The sequence below is a fragment of the Mustela nivalis genome, assembly GCF_964662115.1.
Source record: "Mustela nivalis genome assembly, chromosome: 5".
NCBI lineage: Eukaryota > Metazoa > Chordata > Mammalia > Carnivora > Mustelidae > Mustela > Mustela nivalis.
This window is the reverse complement of record NC_139024.1, coordinates 118933814-118959816: the sequence shown is the minus strand read 5'-3', so window position 1 is coordinate 118959816 and position 26003 is coordinate 118933814. Positions and strand designations below refer to the sequence as shown.

General features: G+C 38.1%; 1 protein-coding gene across 3 annotated transcripts in view; it reads left to right on the top strand.

The window, feature by feature from the left end:
• The window catches only part of LOC309865787 (endogenous retrovirus group K member 7 Env polyprotein-like), a 1143634-nt gene that overhangs the window by 917993 nt on the left and 199638 nt on the right, over window positions 1–26003 (top strand). The window lies entirely within an intron of this gene.

The window sequence follows — 26003 nt, the reverse complement described above, 5'->3', positions numbered from 1 at the left end:
CAGCCAACAGAAGCACAGCCTGTTTGCAGTCCCCACGCCAGTGCCCTGCTGTGCCATCAGAGTCCAAGTCATGCCCCACACCCTCCCCTGAGAGAGGTGCACACAAACGCCAGCCAGGTGCTCTCCAACGGGAAAGACCAGGCACTCCCAGCCCGGGCCAGCGAGAAAATTTCAGTGTGCGATACCTGCTTGGAACTTCTCTGGCAGTCTGAGCTTCCCCGACAGCCGCCGCCGATGCTGTGGTTTTGGGTACAAGCAAAAAATACTGAGTCCCCAGGGACCGCGACTGGGAACCTGCTCTGCCAGCAGAGGGGGGATTTATTTGGGCTCTGCAGCCAGATGAGGCTTCTCTCTGAGAGGGAGGTCAGGATGCAGTTGGCTTTCTCTAAACCTACAAAACCCATCAAAATCGGTCAAGGCAAGAGAGAAAAACAAAAGTGAACAAATATAAAAACCTCCAGAGAACAAAAGCCTGAAAAAAGTTTCCTCAGAGCCCACCCCCTTGAGGGGGGGGGGCGGGAGGACTTAACTGAGAGAACATCATTGACTGAAAATCCACCTGGCAGGCCTCTCCCCCAGAAAGCCAACCAGGAAAGGAAAAAAAAAAAAAAGATGACAAGAGAACAACCACCACTACTTCATAGGACAATTTTTAATATTAATTCGATCCCACTATTCTGGCTTATTTTTTATATAGTTAATTTTTATTATTATATAGATAATTTTTTTTTTTTTTTTTTAAGATTTTATTTATTCATCTGACAGAGAGAGATCACAAGTAGGCAGAGAGGCAGACAGAGGGAGAGGAGGAAGCAGGCTCCCTGCCGAGCAGAGACCCTGATGCGGGGCTCGATCCCAGGACCCTGGGATCATGACCTGAGCTGAAGGCAGCGGCTTAACCCGCTGAGCCACCCAGGTGCCCCTATATAGATAATTTTTAACCTATTTGCCGTCACAGTGAGATGTCCAGTACATCAAATTCCATAATATCCTTCTAACCTGAACTTTTTGATACATACACCTGTGTTTTCCTTTTGCATTTCTATTTTTTAAATTTCTTTTTTTTTTTATTTTAGTTTAGTTTAGTCTAGTTTATTCCTTTTTTTAACTTTTATTTTCTAATATTCATATAGAGTTAAACTCTATATCCCCTTTCCCCAATCAATGCCACCCCTATAGGTTATCCAATTCCTAATCCCCCCTTATCTTAGGAAAGTTGAGTCCTTTAACAAAGATATCAAGATACATCCAGGAAGAATCAAAACAACCTTCCTCACCCACACTGAGAATTTACAACCACTCTCCCATCTTTTTCTTCCACCAGTATTTCTGTGTTTTTGTGTTTGTCCTGGTAGTATATAAATCTTACACTCAGGGTTCTTTTTGACGAGGTTCTTCCTTTATTTGCATATATATATATGCAAATATATATATTATTTTTTTCTCTTGTCATATACTTTTATCAGTCTTTTTGTTTGTCTGTGTCTGTTTGTATACTTCATAAATCTTACCTTGGGGCCCATTTGGAATGAACCTTCTCTTTTATCTTCCCTTTTTTTCCTGTCTCTCTCTCTCTCTCTCTCTCTTTGTTTCTTTTTCTTTTCTTTTTCCTCTCATTAGGGTGGGGAACCCTGATTGCTCAGAAGCATTCCAGGGTGCACCTTGACTGCACCATAGTCGATATACCCAGCTACACCCGTTCAGCCATCTCTCACCAAAATGACTAGGAGGAGGAATGCCCAACAAAATAAAAATACAGAGTATGGGTCTTATGCAACAGACCTAACGGCTATTAACATAGACAATATGTCAGAAAGAGAATTCAGGCTAACAATTATCCAAACAATAGCTAGGTTTGAGAAAGCCATGGGTGACCAAACAGAATTGATGAGGGCCAAACTGGAAGCGACCAGAGATCATGTTTTCAATATTAGGGAAGAGCTGAAAGCTACCAGGGATGAGCTTCACAATGCTCTCAGTGAGTTCCAATGTAATCTAAACTCTCTCAACGCTAGAGTAACTGAGACAGAAGATAGAATTAGTGATCTAGAGGACAAACAGATAGAAAGGATCAGGAGGAAGCCTGTAACAAACAGCTTGGAAGACACGAAAACAGAATCAGGGAAATAAATGATGCCATGAAACGTTCCAACGTCAGAATTATTGGAATCCCTGAAGGGAAGGAGAAAGAAAGAAGTCTAGAAGATATAGTGGGACAAGTTCTTCATGAAAATTTTCCCAATCTTGCGAATGGAATCAGTGTTCATGTACTAGAGCCTGAAAGGTTTCACCCCAAGATTACAGATTCTCGAAAGTCCTCGAGACACCTAATAGTAAGAATGAAGAATTATAACTGTAGGCAGAACCTCTTGAAAGCTTGAAAGCTTGAAAGCAGCTAGGACAAAGAAGATCCTTACATATAGAGGAAAGGCCATCAGAATAACATCAGACCTGTCCATAGAGACCTGGCAAGCCAGAAAGGGCTGGCAAGATATATTCAGGGCATTGAATGAGAAGGACATACAGCCAAAAATACTTTATCCAGCAAGACTGAGATTCAAAATGGATGGAGAGATAAAGAGTTTCCAAGACCAACAAGGCTTAAAAGATATGCAACCACCAAGCAGACATTGCAGGAAATATTAAGGGGGCTTCTTTAAAGGAGGAAAAAGCCCAAGAATAACATTGAACAGAAATATAGAGACAATCTACAGAAAGAAAGACTTCAAAGGTAACATGATGTCAATAAAAACCTATCTATCAATAATCACTCTCAATGTGAATGGCCTAAATATGCCCATAAAATGGCACAGGGTTGTAGACTGGATAAAACGACAGGACCCATCCATATGTTGTCTACAAGAGACCCATCTTGAACCTAAAGATACACCCAGACTGAAAGTGAAGGGATGGAGAAACATCTTTCAGGCCAATGGGCCTCAAAAGAAGGCTGGGGTAGCGATTCTCATATCAGACAAATTAGATTTTAAACTGAAGACTGTAGTCAGAGATACAGAAGGACACTACATTATTCTTAAAGGGACTATCCACCAAGATGATCTAACAATTGTAAATATCTATGCCCCCAATATGGGAGCAGCCATTTACATAAGAAAACTGTTAATCAAGATAAAGAGAGATCTTAACACGCCTCTCTCAGAAATAGACAGATCATCGAAGCAGAAAATCAATAAAGAAACAAGACCATTGAATGACACATTGGAACAGATGGACCTCATAGATATATACAGAATATTCCACCCTAAAACAACAGAATACTCATTCTTCTCAAGTGCACATGGAACCTTCTCCAGAATAGACCACATACTGGGTCACTAATCAGGACTCAACAGATACCAAAAGACTGAGATTATTCCCTGCACATTCTCAGATCACAATGCTTTGAAAATGGAGCTCAATCACAAGGAAAGGTTCAGAAGGACCCCAAACACCTGGAAGCCAAAGAGCACCTTGCTTAAGAATGCTTGGATCAACCAGGAAATCAAGGGAGAACTGAAACAATTCATGGAAATGAATGACAATGAAGACACTTCAATCCAAAACCTATGGGATACCTCAAAGGCGGTCCTAAAGGGGAAATACATAGCCATCCAAGCCTCCCGGAAAAAAATTGAAAAATCCAGAACACAGCAGCTGTCTCTACACCTTAAAGAACTGGAGAATCAATAACAAACCAAACCAACTCCACACATAAGAAGGGAAATCATAAAGATTAGAGCTGAGATCAATGAGGTAGAAACCAGAGATACAGTAGAACGTATCAATGAAACTAGAAGCTGGTTTTTTGAAAGAATCAATAAGATCAATAAACCATTGGTGTCACTAATCCAAAAGAAAAGAGAGAAAGCTCAAATACTTAAAATTATGAATGAAGAGGGAGAGATCACAACGAACACCAAGGAAGTAGAAACAATCATCAGAAGTTATTATCAACAGTTATATGCCAATAAGCTAAGCAATCTAGATGAAATGGATGCATTCTTGGAAAGCTATAAACTCCCAAAATTGAACCAGGAAGAAATTGACAACCTAAATAGACCGATCTCTAGTAACGAGATTGAAGCAGTGATCAAAAACCTCCCAAAAAACAAGAGCCCAGGACCTGATGGATTCCCTGGGGAATTCTACCAAACTTTCAAAGAAGAAATAACACCTAGTCTCCTGAAGCTGTTTCAAAAAATTGAAGCAGAAGGAAAACTTCCTGACTCTTTCTATGAAGCCAGCATTACCCTGATCCCCAAACCAGGCAAAGACCCTACCAAAAAGGAGAATTTCAGACAAATATCCCTGATGAATATGGATGCTAAGATTCTCAACAGGATCCTAGACAACAGGATCCACAGCACATTAAAAAGATTATCCACCATGACCAGGTGGGATTCATCCTTGGGCTACAAGGATGGTTCAACATTCACAAATCAATCAATGTGATACAACAAATTAATATGAGAAGAGAGAAGAACCACATGGTACTCTCAATTGATGCAGAGAAAGCATTTGACAAAATCCAGCATCCATTCCTGATTAAAATGCTTCAAAGTATAGGGATAGAGGAAACATTCCCGAACTTCATCAAATCTATCTATGAAAGACCCACAGCAAATATCATCCACAATGGGAAAAAGCTTGCATCCTTCCCGTTGAGATCAGGAACACGACAAGGATGCCCACTCTCACCACTCTTATTCAACATAATATTAGAAGTCCTAGCAACAGCAATCAGACAACAAAGAGAAATAAAAGGTATCCAAATTGATAATGAAGAAGTCAAACTCTCTCTTTTTGCAGATGACATGATTCTTTATATGGAAAACCCAAAAGATTCCACCCCCAAACTACTAGAACTCATACAGCAATTCAGCAACGTGGCAGGATACAAAGTCAATGTACAGAAATCAGTAGCTTTCTTATACACTAATAATGAAAATACAGAAAGGGAAATTAGAGAATCGATTCCATTTACTATAGCACAAAGAACCATAAAATACCTGGGAATAAACGTAACCAAAGAGGTAAAAGATCTGTACTCGAGGAACTACAGAACACTCATGAAAGAAATTGAAGAAGACACAAAAAGATGGAAGACCATTCCGTGCTCTTGGATCGGAAGAATAAACATTGTTAAAATGTCTATACTGCCTAGATCAATCTATACTTTTAATGCCATTCTGATCAAAATTCCACCGGTATTTTTCAAAGAGCTGGAGCAAATAATCCTAAAATTTGTATGGAATCAGAAGAGACCCCGAATCGCTAAGGAAATGTTGAAAAACAAAAATAAAACAGGGGGCATCACGCTACCTGATTTCAAGCTTTACTACAAAGCTGTGATCACTAAGACAGCATGATACTGGCATAAAAACAGACACATAGACCAATGGAACAGAGTAGACAGCCCAGATATCGACCCTCAACTCTATGGTCAAATAATCTTTGACAAAACAGGAAAAAATATACAGTGGAAAAAAGACAGTGCTCTTCAATAAATAGTGCTGGGAAAACTGGGCAGCTATATGTAGAAGAATGAAACTCGACCATTCTCTTACCCCGTACACAAAGATAAACCCCAAATGGATAAAAGACCTCAATGTGAGACAGGAATCCATCAGAATCCTAGAGGAGAACATAGGCAGTTATCTCTTCGATATCGGCCACAGCAACTTCTTTCAAGATATGTCTCCAAAGGCAAAGGAAACAAAAGCGAAGATGAACTTTTGGGACTTCATCAAAATCAAAAGCTTCTGCACAGCAAAGGAAACAGTCAAGAAAACAAAGAGGCAACCCACGGAGTGGGAGAAGATATTTGCAAATGACAGTACAGACAAAAGGTTGATATCCAAGATCTATAATGAACTCCTCAAACTCAACACACACAAAACAGGCAAACATATCAAAAAAATGGACAGAGGATATTCACAGACACTTCTCCAATAAAGACATACAAATGGCTATCAAACACATGAAAAAATGTTCATCATCATCAGCCCTCAGGGAGATTCAAATTAAAACCACATTGGCATATCACCTTATACCAGTTAGAATGGCCAAAATTAACAAAACAGGATATAACATGTGTTGGAGAGGATGTGGAGAAAGGGGAACCGTCTTCCACTGTTGGTGGGAATGCAAGTTGGTGCAGCCACTTTGGAGAACAGCGTGGAGATTCCTCAAGAAATTAAAAATAGAACTTCCCTATGACCCTGTCATTGCACTACTGGGTATTTACCCCAAAGATACAGATGTCGTGAAAAGAAGGGCCATCTGTACCCCAATGTTTATAGCAGTAATGGCCACGGTTGCCAAACTGTGGAAAGAACCAAGATGCCCTTCAACGGATGAATGGATAAAGAAGATGTGGTCCATATACACTATGGAGTATTATGCCTCCATCAGAAAGGATGAATACCCAACTTTTGTAGCAACATGGACAGGACTGGAAGAGATTATGCTGAGTGAAATAAGTCAAGCAGAGAGAGTCAATTATCATATGGTTTCACTTATTTGTGGAGTATAACAAATAGCATGGAGGACATGGGGAGTTAGAGTGGAGAAGGGAGTTGGGGTAATTTGGAAGGGGAGGTGAACCATGAGAAACTATGGACTCTGAAAAACAACCTGAGGGTTTTGAAAAGACGGGGCATGGGAGGTCGGGGTACCAGGTGGTGGGTATTATAGAGGGCATGGATTGCATGGAGCACTGGGTGGGGTGCAAAAATAATGAATACTGTTATGCTGAAAATAAAAAATAAATAAAAAAAAAAGAAACCAAATGTGTCCACAATAGATTTTAAATGCAAATCTTTAGCAACTTTATTCATAATAGCCAAAACCAAAGACATCCCAAATGTCCATCAGCAGGAAAATGGGTAGAAAAATTGTGTCATATTCATATAATGGAATTCAATTCAAAAATATAAAAGAAATAAACTATTGATATATACAATAGCTTACACCATATACAGGGTCTCAAACAACATTATATTTAGTAAGAGAAATGAAATACAATAGTATATTATTACCATTACAAGAAATTCCTGAAAAGGCAAAACAAAAAACCTTCATGACCACAGTTGCCTGGGGAAAACTAATATTCTAAATCTTGATTGAGGTATGGGTTATTTGGATATGTACACTTGTCATCACTTATTACACTTGAGATCTGGGCTTATAAAGATATATGTCTGTAAATTATACCTCAATCATAAAAAAAGGAGGTACTTCAAAACTTTTAGTATGAGGACAGAAACCCCAGACCATCCTACTAGACTTTTAAGACTACTGAATTGTAAGGAAGACACACCCTAGTTCACTTTATAAAATTAATATATGGGTTGGAAGAGAGAAAAAAATTACTTTTCACCCTTTGATTGCAGCCATGCCTTCTCCTTTCCACAATTTCATCATTCTCATATTTTTGAAAATTCTGCTTCACAAATATGGAAGAGAAACTCCAAAATTCTCCCCTAGGAATATCATGTTTCAAAATAAAGAAATCCTATTTCACTCCTATATTCCTGTAGCAGTAAAATAGAATTTTCTCTGGAATATATGATGATTCCTCTGTTTCCATGTGAGAAACAGAATTAGAAACAGGGAGAATAAGAATAAGGTTGATTTTAAAAGGGTGCAAAACCACTGTCAGTACTGTAAAATAATGAAACTATTTTGCTTTCTAGGAAGATATGATAACCAGCCTCCACAATGGCTTCCCATGTCTCTCAACCCACAGTAATCACACTCTTGTACAGTCCTCTCCCACATTTTATCAGAGTTGGTCTGGACATTACTATGATCAACTGAAACAGTAGAAGCGATGGTATATCACTTCCAAGAACAAGCTATGGAAGACATTGCAGCTCTGAACCCTTCCTTTCATTGCTTCCTCAGCTGCATGTCTTGAATATAATAGGTGGTTCCATGGAAATGTACACATGATGAGGAACTGAGGCCTGCAGTCAACAGTCATGTGAATGAACTCTCTTGCAAGTAGATCCACCAGCCCCAGTCAAGCCTTCAGATGATTACAGCTTTAGCCAAAAGCTTAACTGCAATCTTATGAAAACCACAAGCCAAACTACCCAGTTAAACTGCTCCCCACTTTCTGACCTGAGAAATACTATGCAACTTGTTGTCTGTCCTAAACTACTAAGTTTTGGAGTAATTTGTTATACGGTAGTATAATTCACTGGGACACTGTTGTAATCTCTGCGGATTAGTTACTCACTTACCACCATGGTCCCAGAAATACATTCTGGTCTCCAGAATTCGTTCAGCAGTTTTTATTTAAATATAACAGCTTTTCATTTAATATTTCACTTTCTTTGGGGCTGATTATATTACATATTTGAAGATGCAAAATAACCTGCCTTGACTCTCAAAATTAGTTCCCATCTCCTCTGATAGAAGAATCTGGCTGCTGTTTCCAAAATACGCTCATTGTGGCATTATCCTAGCTTGAAGTTTAATTGATACATCATAGACATTTACTCTATTATAGAGAACCAGTAATTTCCATGTGAAATTTTGCCCCCAGAAATGCCAATTTTCCTTGTTCTACCCCCTGGCCTGAGAGCACAAGTCAATAATGGGAAGGAATTGAGAAGAAGAAACTGGGGATACCAAGTTCTTATAGTACTATTAAGTATTTCTGCCAAGTATCTCATTTATCCTGGTTACAGATGCCTTGGGCTTAGGTGCAGGATAATTTTGGACAGCACAATCATGTGCTTTACCTCATGTAAATTGGCGATCAGAAGTATGGAAAATGTTTTAAGTCTCTTGAAAATGCCTGAAAGAGAAAGGGAATTTTCTCTCTTTACTCTCAAGGTCTCTACTTAAACTATTGATGGGGAGAGAAAACTTGCCTGAAAGGAAGATCCTGATGAGTGTTATTTTCCAAGAACATTCACCCAAAGTCTAAAGCAGAACTTATCTATGCTACTTCCCTCAGTCTTTCTTAGGCAGTGACAACTGGAGTCTTATCTTCTTCAGACTTTCTCAGCTGTCCAGCTTTATGGAAAGAAGCTTTATTTTCTCCCTCTTCCCCAGTCATATGGAAAGACCATGAATAATCCTAATAGAGGAAGTCCCTATTATATCCTATTATTCTTGAATTAGTATAATTCATAGCATCTCTTTACTGCTATGGGTGAACAAAAAAGCAGGCATAGGCAATGTGGTTGGGAAATAACTAAAGACTTCTTTTATATTATGACTATCAAAAGTACAAGATTAATCCCAAAGTCTGCTTAGTAAAAATACAAAAAACTAAAATTTTTAGTCAGCCAATAAGCCATATACCAATTCTCATTGTCCTTGCTTAGAAACATATATTCTAAGTGGCATAGCACAATAAAGACTGGTATCCAAGTTCATTTGGCTACTCAACTGGCTTGAAATATTAAACCTACTTCTTGATCAGCAGGGCTCAAGTCCAACTTCCTGCTAGGTTTACCTGAACAATTTTATAAAAATAAGTATAATTATCAAGGTCCCACCTCACACTAATCAAGTAGAAATTTCTTGGAAGTGGGGGAGAAGAGAAGGTAAGGTTATGAATCAGTAATTTAAAAGATATTCTCAAGTGATTAAACTATGCACCCAGGACTAAGAACCACAGGTCTAGGTTGACATCTCCATGTCTCCTATTCCTTATTTAGTAGCTCAGGCTGAGCCTTAAAGGCAGAGTGAGGTGGAAGGGAGTGTATTGCTCAAGGACCCTCTTACCTCACCCCCACAATGGGAAAAGAAGGAAATATTTGAACTTCATTCTTTTCATTCAGAGTTTCATCCCCAATTAACTGAATGGTTTTTTATCAATATCACTACCTTCAGGAGTATAAAGATAATGAGTTGCCTCATAAACCTTTTGGATGTTAATAAAAATCATAAGGGTAGTTAAAGTGTAACTGGCCTTGGAGTAAAGCTATGGTAAAGTCCTTTGGTTCTATCTTGAATATGTTATTTCATTTTCTTTATCTTTTAAACACTCAGACTTCAAATAATATATTACACAAGAGTGATCTTTGAAATGAAATTGCCAGAATAAGAGCTTGCTTTTGAAGAAATTGAAGGTCATTACCCTGTAATTATACCAAATAAAACTTATAGCCATCTTATAAACATAGAGAAGCCAGCTCAGATTTCCTTACAATGTGGAAAACAGGGGCAAAAGAAATATAGAAAAAGTTAAACTTTTAAAAACTTACAGCCAGCCCATTGACAAACACTTGGGATAGGCAGGGTGATTTTCCTCCAAGAATCCAACTGCCTTACTGTTAATATTTTCTTAGAGGGAAAAAGAAAACTTTAGCTTGAAGTTAGCCTGACCGCTAGGAAACTTTGCTTCCAAATTCCTTAGAGACTTATGCTATGCCTAACCCCCTCCCAACTTGAAAGTGTATAATCAGCCACTATTCACAACTACAGTGCAGCTCTTTCTGGCCATGGGTTCCATTCCCGTGCTTTAATAAAACCACACTTTCTGTGCTCGCTTCGGCAGCACATATACTAAAATTGGAACGATACAGAGAAGATTAGCATGGCCCCTGCGCAAGGATGACACGCAAATTCGTGAAGCGTTCCATATTTAAAAAAAAAAAAAAAAAAACACTTTCTGCACCAAATACATCTCAAGAATTCTTTCTTGACTGTTTGCTCCTGAACCCCAACTTTTACATCACTTATATCTGCTATATTAACTAGGTCTATTTAATATTTTTTTTCTGAGTTGTTCATAGATAAATCAGAGAATTGTGAGTTCTACCTATCATTCTAGCATGTAAATTTATAAATTCATTGTAGGTAATCTTCTGGTCAGAACCCTCATTGTTTCTGACTTTGAATATTCTGTAAAGGTCAGTATACTAGGAGTATCTACTTTTTCATTTCAACTTGTAATCTTTAGAAAAATATTCTTATGATTTCAGATCTATTGATAACCATTTAAATTTCATCTCTACATACAAAGTGTGGGGTTTTAAAAGCTGTGCTCTAAAATATAGGCTGCTGAACATTTTAGACAACCTTTTGATGTCTGTGAGATCACAAAGGAATTTCTAGTAAAGAAGGAGAAAGGAAGAAGAAGGAGAAGGAGAAAAAAAAGAAATTCTATCTCCAGCCAGGCTGCTTGTGTCTTAGGTGATGTAGGAAAGACAATGTTAAGGTCTGAATGCCATGGCCAAGAAAGAATTCTTAAGATGTCTTTGGTAGAAAAAGGTGGTTTTATTAAAGCATGGGGACAGGACCCATGGGCAGAAAGTGCTGCACCAGGGTCATGAGAAGTGGCCCATTATATACTTTCAAATTGGGAGGTGGTTAGGGATAGCTTAAATCTCCAAGGAATTTTGGAAGCAAGGTTTCCAGGACCTTGAGCAGCCTAGCTATTGTTTGGAAAGGTCATTTATTACCATCTAATAATACCTTAGTCATGAGACCCTTTAGATGTATGTCAGTGGGCCATATCCTTGGGAGATGATTGCCAGGATGTATCTTGGGTTGTTTAGAGATAAAGGAAGTCTCCAAAGGAATTTTTATACATTAAAGTAGACTTACAGTATCCTTAGGGGGTGAGGGGAGGCAGTCAGGCTAGGATTGCTTTTTGCCCTTAGCAAAGTATTAATATTGAGGTAGATGAGACCCAAGAGGAATGTCACTCTGCCTGTTTCAAAGACTTGTCAGTGGGCTCTATGTAGTAAGGAAATTTAATTATTTTTCTTCTGTCTTTGTTTCCCATATCATTATGTACTATTTTTAATCTTTAAAATAAATGACTTGATTTTTATCCTTTATGGGTTTTCCAAAATTATAATTTGTAAGTTATTATAAATTATAATAAGAGGTTAACTTCTTCTTTTTTTTGTTTTGTTTTTAGTTGTCCACAATGAATGCTTGAGTTATGGGAGGGAGCAGTGCATAGATGGTCATAAAAGAAGTACCCTCAATAAAGAGGACAGCAATATAAGGAGATTTACATGACAATGGCCAAAAAAAATTTGTCTTCTCTGCATCCTGACATTTAGAATTACTAGTGTCAGGACAACTGCATACTCCGTGTTTTAAACACTTTCTCTGTAGTGGTTAGTGAACTCTAGAGCTGAGCTAGTTAGCTTTTGAAATCTAGATTTACCAATTTACAGTTTATACATTTTAAGTCTTGCTTTCCTCACCTAGAAAATGGGAATGATATAAAATTTACAAGGTGTTGTAAGGATCTAATAAGATGATTTACATGAAATTTAGTATAATGTAAATTGGGCACTATGAAAACACTTACTATTAATTTTGGTTTTCATTATTAATCTCAAAGGAAACTGGTGTTAACCAGAAGGCCAGGCCCAAGATGGAGTCACTTGACCCTAGGGCAGCAAACCAAGACTTAATTTCAGTTTCAACTTGCCAGGAGTGAAATTTTAACCCAATCCATCTGTAATTTTCTCATCAGTACCAAGGTAATTTATAACAAAGACTCTCCATCTCCCAGAGGAAGATGAAGTAATTCACCTAGTAAGAGCCCCTGCCCTTATCCCTCTGAAACATGACCATGCCTGAAACAATTCCTTCTTTTCTTGTGCCTCTTCAGCATATTTCTTCCATTGATGTTTAACTATGACAAACTACTAACACAGTTTTGTAAGCAGTTGTCTGAGAACATATATAACTGCCATTTTTATAACTTTATAATCTGACACCATGGTCCACTAAAAAAACCTTAGGATTAATTTATGGGCAACTAAATTATCTTTGGTTTTATCTTTGGTTCCTCCCTAACTTTATTATTAGTACAAAGGTTTTCAATTTTATAACTATGAATCCTTGTTTCGCTTGTTTAGCTTTGAGTAAATGAATTAATGATTAACTTCATAAATCAACCAACACATTCACACCAAAACAAACAAACAAACAAACAAACAAAAATTGCACAGTTAACTGATGCTGGAGCAGAAGGTTAGGTGAAGAGAAAGCATAAACTGACACCCTGCAGCATTCTCCCACACTCCTAGGTGGGACATGTGTGACATTCTTCCAGGAAGCTCCCAATTGTCTTAATGTTAATGCCATGCTAGAGGGAAAAACAACCATAACTTGACAAGGCAAGGGCTTGGTATCCTGTGACTCTTTAACATATGAAAATCCTTTTGAAAAATCTCTCTTTTCCTTACCTCCCCCTACTCCCAAGTATATAGTCAACCATCCCTCACAAGGGGTGAGCTTGGCAACAGCTCACCCAAGCAGCAGCTCTTTCTTCTCACCTGTCTGGACCCTGCATTTTAATAAAACCACCATTTTGCATCAAAGACATTTCAAGAATTCTGTCCTGGTCATCAGCTCCAGACCTCACCCCATTGCATGTCACCTATATTCCAAAACCTCATCATTACCATTTCTTTCTCTTAAACTGGCAAAAGTGCTGTTCAAAGCAGTACATACATACTACATGATTCTAGAAATCCAACAACACAGATAGTATTTCAGGAATGAATGTGATTTTCACAAATAAATCTAGATACAGAGATTATAGTTTTAAAAAATCAAGAGAAAAGTGAAATATTATACCCTAAAACTAACATAACACTGTATATTGACTATACTGAAACTAAAATTTAGATAAATAAATAAATAAGTGGTGGAATGCCCTTGCATATGGGATATGGAACACAGAATTGACTTCAGAGAATCTAGATTTATATGACATTTCGGGCAGCATTTGCCATAAGCAATGGAATAGGTTGCCTGAAAAAAGTAGAAGGAAAAGAAAATCCTTGTAGTTTACAAAAATAATTTTAGGGATGCCTGGGTGGCTCAATTGGTTAAGTGGCTGCCTTCAGCTCAGGTCATGATCCCAGTGTCCTGGGATCAAGTCACACATCGGGCTCCTTGTTTGGCAGGGAGCCTGCTTCTCTCTCTCTCTCTTGCCACTCTGCCTGTTCTCGCACTCTCTCTCTCTCTCTCTCTGACAAATAAATAAATAAAATCATTTAAAAAATAATAATAATAATAATTTCACACATATTAATTATTCAACAATAATAAATAATAACAGTATTTTAGAAAATTGTATTATAAAATGATGAAAAATCTAATTGATGAATAAACAATGAATTCAGTGTCTTCTGTGACAAAAAAGAAATGCATTCCAGAAATGGCATGATGACAGTGTTACAGGATTTTTTTCTCTGTCAGTGCCAGTGGTTCTTGGTATCACCACGTGGAAGAATGAAGAGGTAGACCAGAGGGGTGGGCAGCAAAGCAAGGGGTATTGAGTGATGGCAAAGAGATAGCACAAAGTTCCCAGGAAGGGAGGGGACCTGAGAAGGTTGCCACTGGAATTTCTAAGTCTAAAGGTATTTATGGGCTTGTTGGTGGATGTTTTAATCTGATTAACCCTTCCTGCACCTGTCATCCAATCAGGCTTTTGTCACTTTGGAAGGAGCGGAGGGCTCCTTCCAGGGTAGTGTAAAATCCCTTAAGGGTAGTTTCCTCTTGGGGGGGAGGGGGGCTTGTCCTTGCTTGCCTGCCTTCCAACTATCTTTCATCAACAGGACCACACTCTTGGCTCTGCCATGCTTCAAATGGACTTCAAATTGAGGTAGGATTCATCTTATGTGATCCACAAGCACATATCTTAAAATATTTAAGCCCGATAAAAGATACAAAGCTTTCTGTCTTGGCAGTCCAGAGATTCCTTCTAAATGGATCAACTTGGATAACATATTTCTTGCCAAAACAATTATTGTGGCTGAGGAGATTTGATATATGAACTGGCTCAACCTTAATCATCTATTTAACTCAAAATCTGGGGTTTGGAGACAATCAAAATTCAAGTACAAAAAACATGAAGATATGGCTTCTCAAAAGAACTTTGGGGTTCTCAGTGAAGAGGAAAATTATCCAGAGCATCCCCAGACCAGCAGGCCCCAGAAGATGGAAAATTACCAGTAATACTAAGAGATAACCAGAATCCCCACAGGGAGCAAGAGATAACCAGTCATTTCTGCTTCTCTAGACAGGCTTCTAGTCATGAGCTTCCTGCACTGCCCTAACTGCTGTTCCCGCCTAAAGCAACACCACCCCCCAACCCCCAGTCAGCTGACTACCAGCAGTCAACACAGCCCTTGTAACCTGACCCCCTGCATTGCCTTATAAGAGCTCTGTAACCCCGCTATCCAGTGATGGATATAGGTAAGGTTTGGTGGGGGGAGGTCTGGAGCCGATGACCAAGAAAGAATTCTTGAGACATCTTTGGTGCAAAATGGTGGTTTATTAAAGCATGGGGACAGGACCAGTGGGCAGGAAGAGTTGCTGTCCTGGGTTATGAGGGGTGGCAGGTTATGTACCATGAGGGTGGGGGAAGTAAGGAAAAGGGAGGTTTCAATAGAACTTTCATATGCTAAAGAGGACCTACAAGATACCTGATACCAGAGACCTTGCCATTGCCAATGTCAAGTTTTGCCCTCTAGCTAGGTATTAACATTAAGATGATGGGAGATTCCTAAAGAATGTCACATATGTCCCACCCAGGAGTGGGGGTGGGGGGTGGAGGTTCCAAAGTGTCAGCCTTTTGCTTTGTCCTCAGAGCAGTCTCCCCTGAATTCAGCTGCCTCCATCTTTTGTAACTCCCCTACACATTCCCCAACTCACCAGTGTTGACCCGAGTAGATAGGGACAACTCTATGCCCCTGTTCAGCAGGAAGATGTTACAGAAGCAGAGACCTTCCACCTTCAACAACCTTAAAGATTTAAGGGTCAAAATTGTTCAAGGGGGAATGAAGAGGGAACAGAAGACTGGCTGGCTTTTTTTAAAAGTATGAAATTTTTCCAGCATCAGTTTCCTTCCATTTTTCCAGGAATATATACTAATTAATATTGTGTATGTTTTACACATACACTGAGAATTTACTACTTATAGAAGACCTGTTTTATACTGTTCTATAACAATATTCAACCAAGTAAATTTGAAGATCTAATTAGCTCTATTAAACAATTCATGAATCAGGCAGCACCCTATCTAGCAAGTAAAGAGGTGCTCCAAGGGGTTATACAAAATGTAAAGTTTTTATAGAAGGAGGGTATGAGCAAGAAAGTTAATAGCAAAAGAAAAGGTTTATTCAGGAGAGGCCACTTTCTAGGGCAAAAGCACGGGGTCTTATCATATAGATTATCTCATCCTACTTTGTTGAGTGGAGAAGTCCCAAGTGGCAAACTTGGATTGAAAATTCCTAACTGACTAGTTACAACTATATGCAGGAGGTTGAAACTGCAATTAGATTATGGATTATGTGCAAGTTTGGGAACTCAATCTAAGTGACACCATTTTGGGCCTGAGCTTTTTTTTTTTTTTTTTTTTTTTAAGATTTTATTTATTCATTTGACAGACAGAGATCACAAGTAGGCAGAGAGGCAGGCAGAGAGAGAGGAGGAAGCAGGATCCCTGCTGAGCAGAGAGCCCGATGCGGGACTTGATCCCAGGACCCTGGGATCATGACCTGAGCTGAAGGCAGAGGCTTTAACCTACTGAGCCACCCAGACGCCCCGGGCCTGTGCTTTTTTTTTTTTTTTTTAACAATACCAATTACTGCTTTAATGAATAATTAAGCAAGGTATATCAGAAAAGCAACATAAAAATGCATGAAATAATTTAATATTCCCTAATTGAACTCTAACCTAAGTCTCACTTCCATAGTGAGAATTATAAAACTTATTCTTTAAAAATGTTTTTTTAGTTAACCTACTCTGATGTGTCTGCTGACAAATCTGGAATCAGATCTACTACCTCTGTATGCCAAAGATCACAAAGAATCAAAGCAGAGTCACAATTCACCGTGTTTCATTTTGTGCTTTCACTTATGTACTCTGGTGCACCCCACTGTAGGATGGAGCAATAATTGACAAGTGTGAGTTTTAGACTTTTTGCTTTTAGTTACCTAAAAGAGAAAAAAAAAAGTCATATAAAAATAAAAATGAATGGGAATATCATAGTTAAGGTTTTTTACTATAAATTATTCATGTTAATTTAAGGAACAGGGGTGCCTGGGTAGGTTAAAGCCTCTGCCTTCAGCTCAGGTCATGATCCCAGGGTCCTGGGATCCAGCCCCGCATCGGGCTCTCTGCTCAGCGGGGAACCTGCTTCCCTTCCTCTCTTTCTGCCTGCCCCTCTGCTTGCTTGTGATCTCTATCAAATAAATAAATAAAATCTTTTAAAAATTTTTAAAAGAAACAGGGAAGTGAAAATATCAAATATAAAGGAGGAACTGGGAAGAAAAAAATAATTTTAGACAGAATATAGAATGTTCAATCATCACGAGTATTTTGTACTGCACAAGAGCATTTCATGGGTCTGGGGAGTCAATCCTGTAAGACCAGAGGTAAGCAAAATTTTTCTATAAAGGGACAGAGAGGAAATAATTCAGGCTATGTGGGCCACATACAGCCTCTGTCACATATTATTCTCTTTTCTCCCTCACAGATCTTTAAAAATGTAAAAAGAAAAAAAATGTTCTTGGTTGTAAACTGTACAGAAACAAACTATGGCCTGGAAATGGACCACAGGTTGGGTTAGCAATACTTTTCACACAGAAAATAGCAAATGCTTCAACATGTGGTTGTGAGATTGGACTAATTTAATATCTGTTCCCCTTATGGGGATATTTCTTACCCACCAATGATTCTCCCTCATTCTCTTACCAAGGGGGAATTCTCTATTTACTTTCCGGTTCCCTCTAGAGAAGAAGCCCTTATTCTTCACCCCTATTCTTCCCTTTCCTTTCATTTCCCGAGACAGACAACAATTGGCTCTTTCCATAAGACATTTCTTTCCCATACACTCCAGTTTCATGGTTTGCTTTCTCTTGTTCACTCTTCATAGAAGCATTTTTTTTTCCTTCTTCATGATAACACATATTTTATTGATACATTTAAAACAGCACAATTTATTTTAAATTATTGTAGGGGCACCTGGGTGGCTCAGGTAGTGTCTGACTTTTGATTTCTTCTCAGAATAAAGAGAAAAGCTTGGCATTGGACTCTGAGCAGAGCATGGAGTCTGCTTAAGATGCTCTCTCTCCCTCCCCACCACTTGTGTGCTATTTCTTTTCCTAACATAATTAATTAATTAGCTAATTAATTAATTGCATAACATATCTTCACATGACCTCTGTAGTTGATTTTTTAACTAGTGTTTCTCAACAGCTCTTAAGCTGGAAATAATTCCCTTATTCTTTCTTGATTTAGATATTGTTTTCAGATAATTTTTGTATATACTCAACCTGGTCTCAGACTTACTTGCAGTACAGTCTACAAACATGAGAAGGCAGCATCTACAAAAATATTATTAGCGTCAAACAGAATTGCTGGAAACTTTATATATATATATATATATAGTATATATATATAGCATATATATATAGCATATATATAGTATATGTATATATATATACATATATAGTATATACGTGTATATATAGTATATATGTTATATATACATGTATATATATATTTAAGATTTTTTAAATTAATTAATTAAGAAAGAAAGAGATAGAATTCAGATAAGAGGAGGGGCAGAGGGAGAGAGAAAGCCAGATTTCAAGCAGACTCCAAGCGGACCACAGAGCCCAAAGCAGGGCTCCATCTCAGATCATGACCTGAACTGAAATAAGAGTTGAGTGCTTAACGTGTTGACTGAGACACCCAGGCACCCTGTGAATTATACATTTCATCAGACTATTCACTCCTTCTGACTTTCCTTCACATATTCAGCCTACTACCCACTCAATGTATTTGCCCAGTCCTTTTAAACAATTAATTAATTAGTTAATTAATTTTTTAAATGTTATTTTTTATTTATTTTCAGCATAACAGTATTCATTATTTTTGCACCACACCCAGTGCTCAATGCAATCCGTGCCCTCTATAATACCCACCACTGGTACCCCAACCTCCCACCCCCCACCCCTTCAAAACCCTCAGATTGTTTTTCAGAGTCCATAGTCTTTCATGGTTCACCTCCCCTTCCAATTTCCCTCAACTCCCTTCTCCTCTCTAACTCCCCATGTCCTCCAATTAATTAATTTTTAAAAGTAATCTCTATACCCAACTTGGAGCTCAAACTCATGACTCCAAGATCAAGAGTCCCATATTCTGCTGACTGAAACAGCCAGATACCCCAAATTTGTCCAGTCCTAACTCAGTTATACCAGTTACACTTCTTCTTCTTTATTGGTAAGGATATTAATATTCATATTTTTGTACACACAAGTCTTTTCCCCTTTGCTCATTAGTTATCTTCAATCTGAGCACTTCCAAAAAACATTTACTTTATGATTATGTAAAAGTTGCTTTTTTTTTCCAGGTTCAGTATCATAACTGCTGGGTCATCTGAAGGAGACTATTCCTAATAACATAACAAATGATGTATCTGTTCTTATACTTCAGCAGTTGCTTAAGACCATGAGTTAATGTTTGTATATTATGTCTTTCTCCATCCTTTTAATTTTGACCTATTTGTGTTTTTTATTTAAAATATTTCTCTAGTGGGCAGCGTATATTTTGCTATTTATTTTCTTAATCAACCCAATGACCTTCCTTTGCAATTGATGTCATTGCTGATATGGTTCAAGTCTATCAACTGTTTATTTTCTATTTGTTCTACATATACTATATTAACTTTTTTCTTCTTTTTCTGTTTTAATTAGTTGATTATTTTTTAATGATCCATTTTATTTCTTTTTCTGGTAATAGCTATAATTTTGTTGTTATATTAGTGGTTGCTTGCAGTTTATAGCATTCACATTTATCTTACAATATTCTAACCTCAACTGCTCTTATATTACTTCACATCTGTTAGGAGAATTACAGCAATGTATTTTCCTGTGTTCCTTCCTGGTCTTTGTTCTGTTGTTGTCATACATTACATTTTTAGTTCTGTTGTAAATCCCATGCTTCATTGTTACCATTTTTGCTTTAAGAGTGTCTTATATTTTTAAAATTTTAAATGATAAAAAGAAATCATTCTATAATTACTTAGACAGATAGTATTTCCATTCTCATCATTCTTTTGTATAGACACAAATTTACACTGGTCACCATTTTCCTTCTGTCTAAAGGTTTTTTTTTTTTTTTTTTTTTTTGGCCATTTCTTAAAGTGTGGGTCTCCTGGTGATGATTTTTGTTTTGCTTTGTTTTTGTTTTTTATTTTTTTCTGCTTGTCTGTAGATGAAAATATCTTTATTTCACATTTGCTTTTGAAAATTTTTCACTGGGTATTAAATCTATTCTGGTATATTTTTTCCAGTATTTTAGGTGTTCTTTCACTGTTTTCTCACTTGCACTGTTTCAGTGAGAAATATTCTGTCATCTTTATCTTTGTATTTCAGTAGATATTTTAATTTTTTATTCTGGCTTCTTTAAACCTCTGGTTTTAAGTAATTTGATTTTCATGTGCTATGTGTTTTCTTAATTTTTGCACTTTGAGTTCATTGAACTTTGCTATAGAATGAATATCTGTGTGCTGTCAAAATACACCTGATCTCCAAGGTGATGGTATTTGGAATTTCTACATTGGGGAAATAATTAAGACATTAGGGCAAGCCCTTATCAATGGAAGCAGTGCCCTTATAAAGGAGACCACACAGAACCCCATCACCCCTTCAGTCATGTGAAGACACAGTGCAAAGACAACTGTCTACAAACCAGGAAACTAGCTCTCACTAGACATTGAAACTGAAGGCACCTTGATCTTAGACTTCTTAGCCTCCAGAATCATAAGAAATAAATATATGTAGTTTATATACCACTAAATCTATGGTATTTTTAGAGCAGCCCAAACAGACTAGGACAGCTTTTTAAATCTGGAGTTTATAAAGATCAAATTTAGAATATATTTTTGGTTCTTGTTTTGTGAAAAAAAATTCTTTTCTGTTCACCTTGCTCCTTTTTTCAAGGACTTCAATTGCCTTTCTACTGGGCTCTTTAAAGATTTCTCATAACTCACTAATACTCTATATTTTTAAAATACTTTTCTTTTTCTGTGTGTATTATTTTGGATAGTTTCCATTTCTATGTCTTCAGGTTCACTGACCATTTATTTCTGAAATGGTTAATCTGCTGCTAACCATATCCAAGGCAATTTTTATCTAACACATTGTCATTTCCATGTAAAGAAGTTGAATTTGGGTCTTTCTTTTAAAAGTCTAGTGAACTTAGGGCACCTGGGTGGCTCAGTGGGTTCAAGCCTCTGCCTTCGGGTCAGGTCATGGTCCTGGTGTCCTGGGATCAGGTCTCACATCAGGCTTTATGTTCAGCGAGAACTTGCTTCCCTTTCTCTCTCTGCCTGCCCCTCTGCCTACTTGTGATTTGTCTGTCAAATAACTAAATAAGATCTTAAAAAAAAATAAAAAAGTCTAGTGACCTTTAGGATTATCTGGAATATAGCTACAACTTTTGCTTTAATACCTTTGTGTGTTAAATCTAACACCTGTATCATCAGTTCCATGCTAATTTCAATGTATTGATTTTTTGTCTATTATGAGTTGGATTTTCCTGCTTCTTTCCAAGCCTGGTAATTTTTGATTAGATATCAGACACTGTTCATTTTACCTGGTTGAGCTATGCTCTGGCATGAAGTTAGATAGTTGTAAATAATTTGATCTGGCTTTTAAGATTTGCTCATCAATATTGGATCAGTTTTTAGTCTAGGGCTCATTATTCCCTGCTGCTGGGGCAAGATTCCTCTGGTTATTCTCTCCCATATCCACAGAATTTACCAGGTTTTTCAGTCTAGCTCATAGGAACACATTCTCTTCTTATCCCTATTTAAACACTAAGTACTGTCTTCTGTAGTCATCTCATTTGAATATAACAGATAGGTTTGATTAAAAGCAGAAGAAGGGTCTCTCCTTACCTCTGCTGGTGGATATACTTATAATTCCCTAAAATATAAAGTAGTCATTTCCCTTATTAATATCTTAAGCAAAGAAATAAAATGTCTCTCTCTTTTTTTAATTAGATAAATACCTCAAAATGCTCTTACCTTTTGGTTTTCCCAGACCTTATCATGTTAACATCATCACATTTGTTAGAACTGGATTCTGAATGATACTTCCTTTTTTCTTTCCTCAAATTATCCTTGCATTTAAGATATAGATTAACATGTATTAAACTATAATTTATTTATTTATTTATTTTAAAACGTTTGTTTATTTATTTATTTGTCAGAGAGAAAGAGAGCACAAGCTGGGGGAGCAGCAGATATATATAAACTATAATGCTGCTAAAGCAGTATTCAGAGGAGTAAAAATTAGATAAACCTCTTCACCTCTCTGATAGCAATGCTAAATAAAAGCAACAAAATAGCGCTATTTTCTAATGTTGAGGAAGAAAAGTTAAATTGTAGCTTGAGGGACACGTGGGTGGCTTAGTTGGTTAAATGTCTGCATTTGACTCAGTACCATGGAAGGATGATGAAGGTCATAGCGGCCTGGTTCAGCCATATGTACTTAAGATCCCTATATCTCTCAGGGGAAGAGACATTCTTACTCAAATGGACCTAAAATTGACTACTGAAGTCTTTTACAGAAAGCTTGAAACCTCATGACTAAAGCTGGATATTCAGGTGTTGGAGGATTAGGGAGGAAAAATCAGGGTATTACAAATTCAGTACCCCTAAGTAATTATACCTCTGGGATTGGTGGACCGGGGTTGGGTTTTTCATAGGGGCCACTGAGCCTTTGAAAATTCAATGGCACAATGACAAGCCTGTGTGGGTTTCTCAGTGGCCCCTGCCCAAAGAAAAATATGAAGCAGCCCACACATTAGTGTATGAACAACTTGTTGCAGGACATATAAAGCCTTCCACTTCACCATGGAATACTCCTATCTTTGTCATTAAGAAAAAATCAGGTAAATGGTGATTATTGCATGATTTGAGAGCAATCAATGCCCAAATGGTTATCATGGGACCAGTCCAATTAGGGTTACCCTTGATATCTGCCCTCCCCTCGAGTTGGCCTTCAATTGTTGTAGATATCAAAGATTGCTTTTTTTCTATACCATTACACTCCAGTGATACCCCCCAATTTGCATTTACCATACCCACTATTAATCATTCTGGTCCCGATCAGCGATTTGAATGGACAGTTCTTCCTCAGGGTATGGCTAACAGCCCCAAAATGTGTCAACTTTATGTTGATCAGGCCTTGCAAAAGGTCAAGGAGCTCTATCCTTCCGTTTTGGTATACCACTATATGGATGATGTACTACTTTGCCATAAACAGAAAGAACAGCTTGAAAAGGCCCTTGTTTCCCTTTTCGAATGTTTCAAACAGTTTGACTTTAATATAGCCCCAGAAAAAATCCAAATAATATCTATCAAGGACTATCTGGGCACTAGACTTGATGATACTAAAGTTAAATCTTTAAAGGTAACCCTACGAACAGATAAATTAAAAACATTAAATGATTTTCAAAAACTCCTGGGAGATATTAACTGGATCAGGCCATACCTAAAACTCACTAATCAGGAACTACAGCCCCTGTTCGAGACATTGAAAGGAGACTCTGACTTGAACTCCCCCCGTATTTTATCTGAACAAGCTCGAGAAGCTGTTAAATTGATTCAAAATAGACTTGAGACTGCCCAAGTTGATAGAATTAATTACTCTGAAACCCTATATTATTGTGTTCTTGCAGTAGAGCACACGCCCACTGCTGTTTTTTGGCAGGAAGGTCCCATCTCCTGGGTCAATTTAGCTTACTCTCCAGGAAAAGTTCTGCCATAGCTAAAATCATATTGAAAGGACTAAAACTTAACATCACTGCATTTGGCAAACAACCTGACGTCACCCTAACTCCCTATACACAAGAGCAGTTAACTTGCTTAGCAGCATGTGACGATGATTGGGCCATTACTATGACTATCTCAACTGCAAAATTTGACAATCATTATCGGCAAACCCATGGCTGCAATTTAGTCTTACTCACCCATTAATTTATCCAAGGGTTACACGTCAATCACCTTTGGATAATGCAAAACTCGTTTTTACGGATGGTTCTAAAAATGGGGTGGGCGCTGTGGTTACCCAAGATAACACTTGGACCTTTTTATTTCAGAGCTCCTCCCCTCAAATTACAGAGCTATTTGCAGTCATTAAAGCCTTTCAGTTGTTTCATGATACACTTTTTAACTTGTTATCAGACAGCAAATATGTTGTCCAAGCTGTCTCCATCCTGGAAAATGTAGGTCACATCAGCACCAAATCCACCATTACAGAAACTTTAAAGAATCTCCAACACATTATATGGGACAGAAAGGTACCCTTTTACATAGGGCATATCAGGGTACATACGGCTCTCCCCAGCCCCTTGACAGAAGGCAATCACACTGCAGACATATTAACCAAAGAGCAATTTATCTTCACTTTAATGGAAAATATTCAACAAGCAAAACAATTTCACAAGCTATTTCATGTTAATGCTCTTACTCTCAGACTTAAATTCAACATAACTAAAGCTCAAGCCAGGGACATTGTAGTCTCTTGCAAAAACTGTGTTACCCTCTTGCCATCCCCCTCCTTAGGAGTTAACCCACGAGGCCTGTTACCCAACCATATATGGCAAATGGTTGTTACTCACATCCCTGAATTTGGCAAACTAAAATATGTGCATGTTTCCGTGGACACATGTTCTGGTGTCATATTTGCCTCTATCCATGCTGGGGAAAAATCCAAAGATGTTATTTCCCACTGCCTTCAAGCCTTCGCCGCTTGGGGTAAACCTCTACAAATAAAAACAGACAATGGACCTGCATACACCTCACAAGTATTTCACAGTTTCCTTACTCAACTAAACAGTACCCTAAATCATGGTATTCCCTACAATCCTCAAGAACAGGCCATTGTGGAACGTGCCCACTTAACCATCAAACAAACTCTTTTAAAACAAAAAGGGGGAATAGGGGACACGTTCCGGTCCCCTAAAGACAAACTAAATACAATTCTATTTATTTTAAATTTTTTGACGCTCGATAAAAACGGTCAAGCAGCAGCTGAAAGACATTCAGCCCGTATGGATTCTTCCCCCAAGCCCTTAGTTCTTTGGAAGGATATCCTTATGGGACAATGGAAAGGCCCGGATCCTGTATTAATCTGGAGCAGAGGCTCCGTTTGTGTTTTCCCACAGGACAAAGAAGTGCCAATTTGGATTCCAGAGAGATTGGTCCGGAAGGCCCCTGAGAACGAGGATGAGGACAGAGGAAGCCGTGATCCTCCTACTGTCGGGGGGGACTCTGATATTCCTAATTCCCCGGACGGCGACACGTGAATTATGGGCTATTCTGAAGGCTTGGCCCTATCCTTTACCTTTAACTAATTCTTCCTTTATCTTCCCCCCATTCTTCACTAGCTGATATACTGAGTGTTGGTTCTATTGTTCCTTTTTCTGCGCTTTGTGTTACCCCTGTAAAATTCTCTCAATTTAATAAGGCCAGCAATTCCTCCCAACAGCTCTCCCAGTATTTGCAGGGTGCTTGGTCTGATGATTTCCAAAATTTCACACGAATCCTTCTGGCTGAGATAACTCGAGTAAATAGTATGCGTGTGCAACCAGCTTCCCTTCCAGAGCTATTTCCAACATTCAGCAATATGTTCCAGTTCACCAAACAATGGGCTGGTACAATTGGTCATCTTGTCCTCCTCCTTATTGGCATTATGCTTCTATTCAGAAACGTTTCACCAATGGAGAACACAGCAGCGAGAGCAGAGCCGAGCTATAGCACAAGCCCCTATGTCAGTAGAGGCTGGGACATCTCCCCAGATATGGCTAAGCATGCTAGATCGGTAGTCAAAGACGGGTAAGATCAGTAGAGAAACAAACCAACCTAAGACAGGACAGAGATCATCGATATCTTGTGTCTGATGACGGGTAAGGATGTTTTCTGCTACTGACGACCTAAGACAGGCACGATCTCTGCCATAAAACAAAAAAGGGGGAGA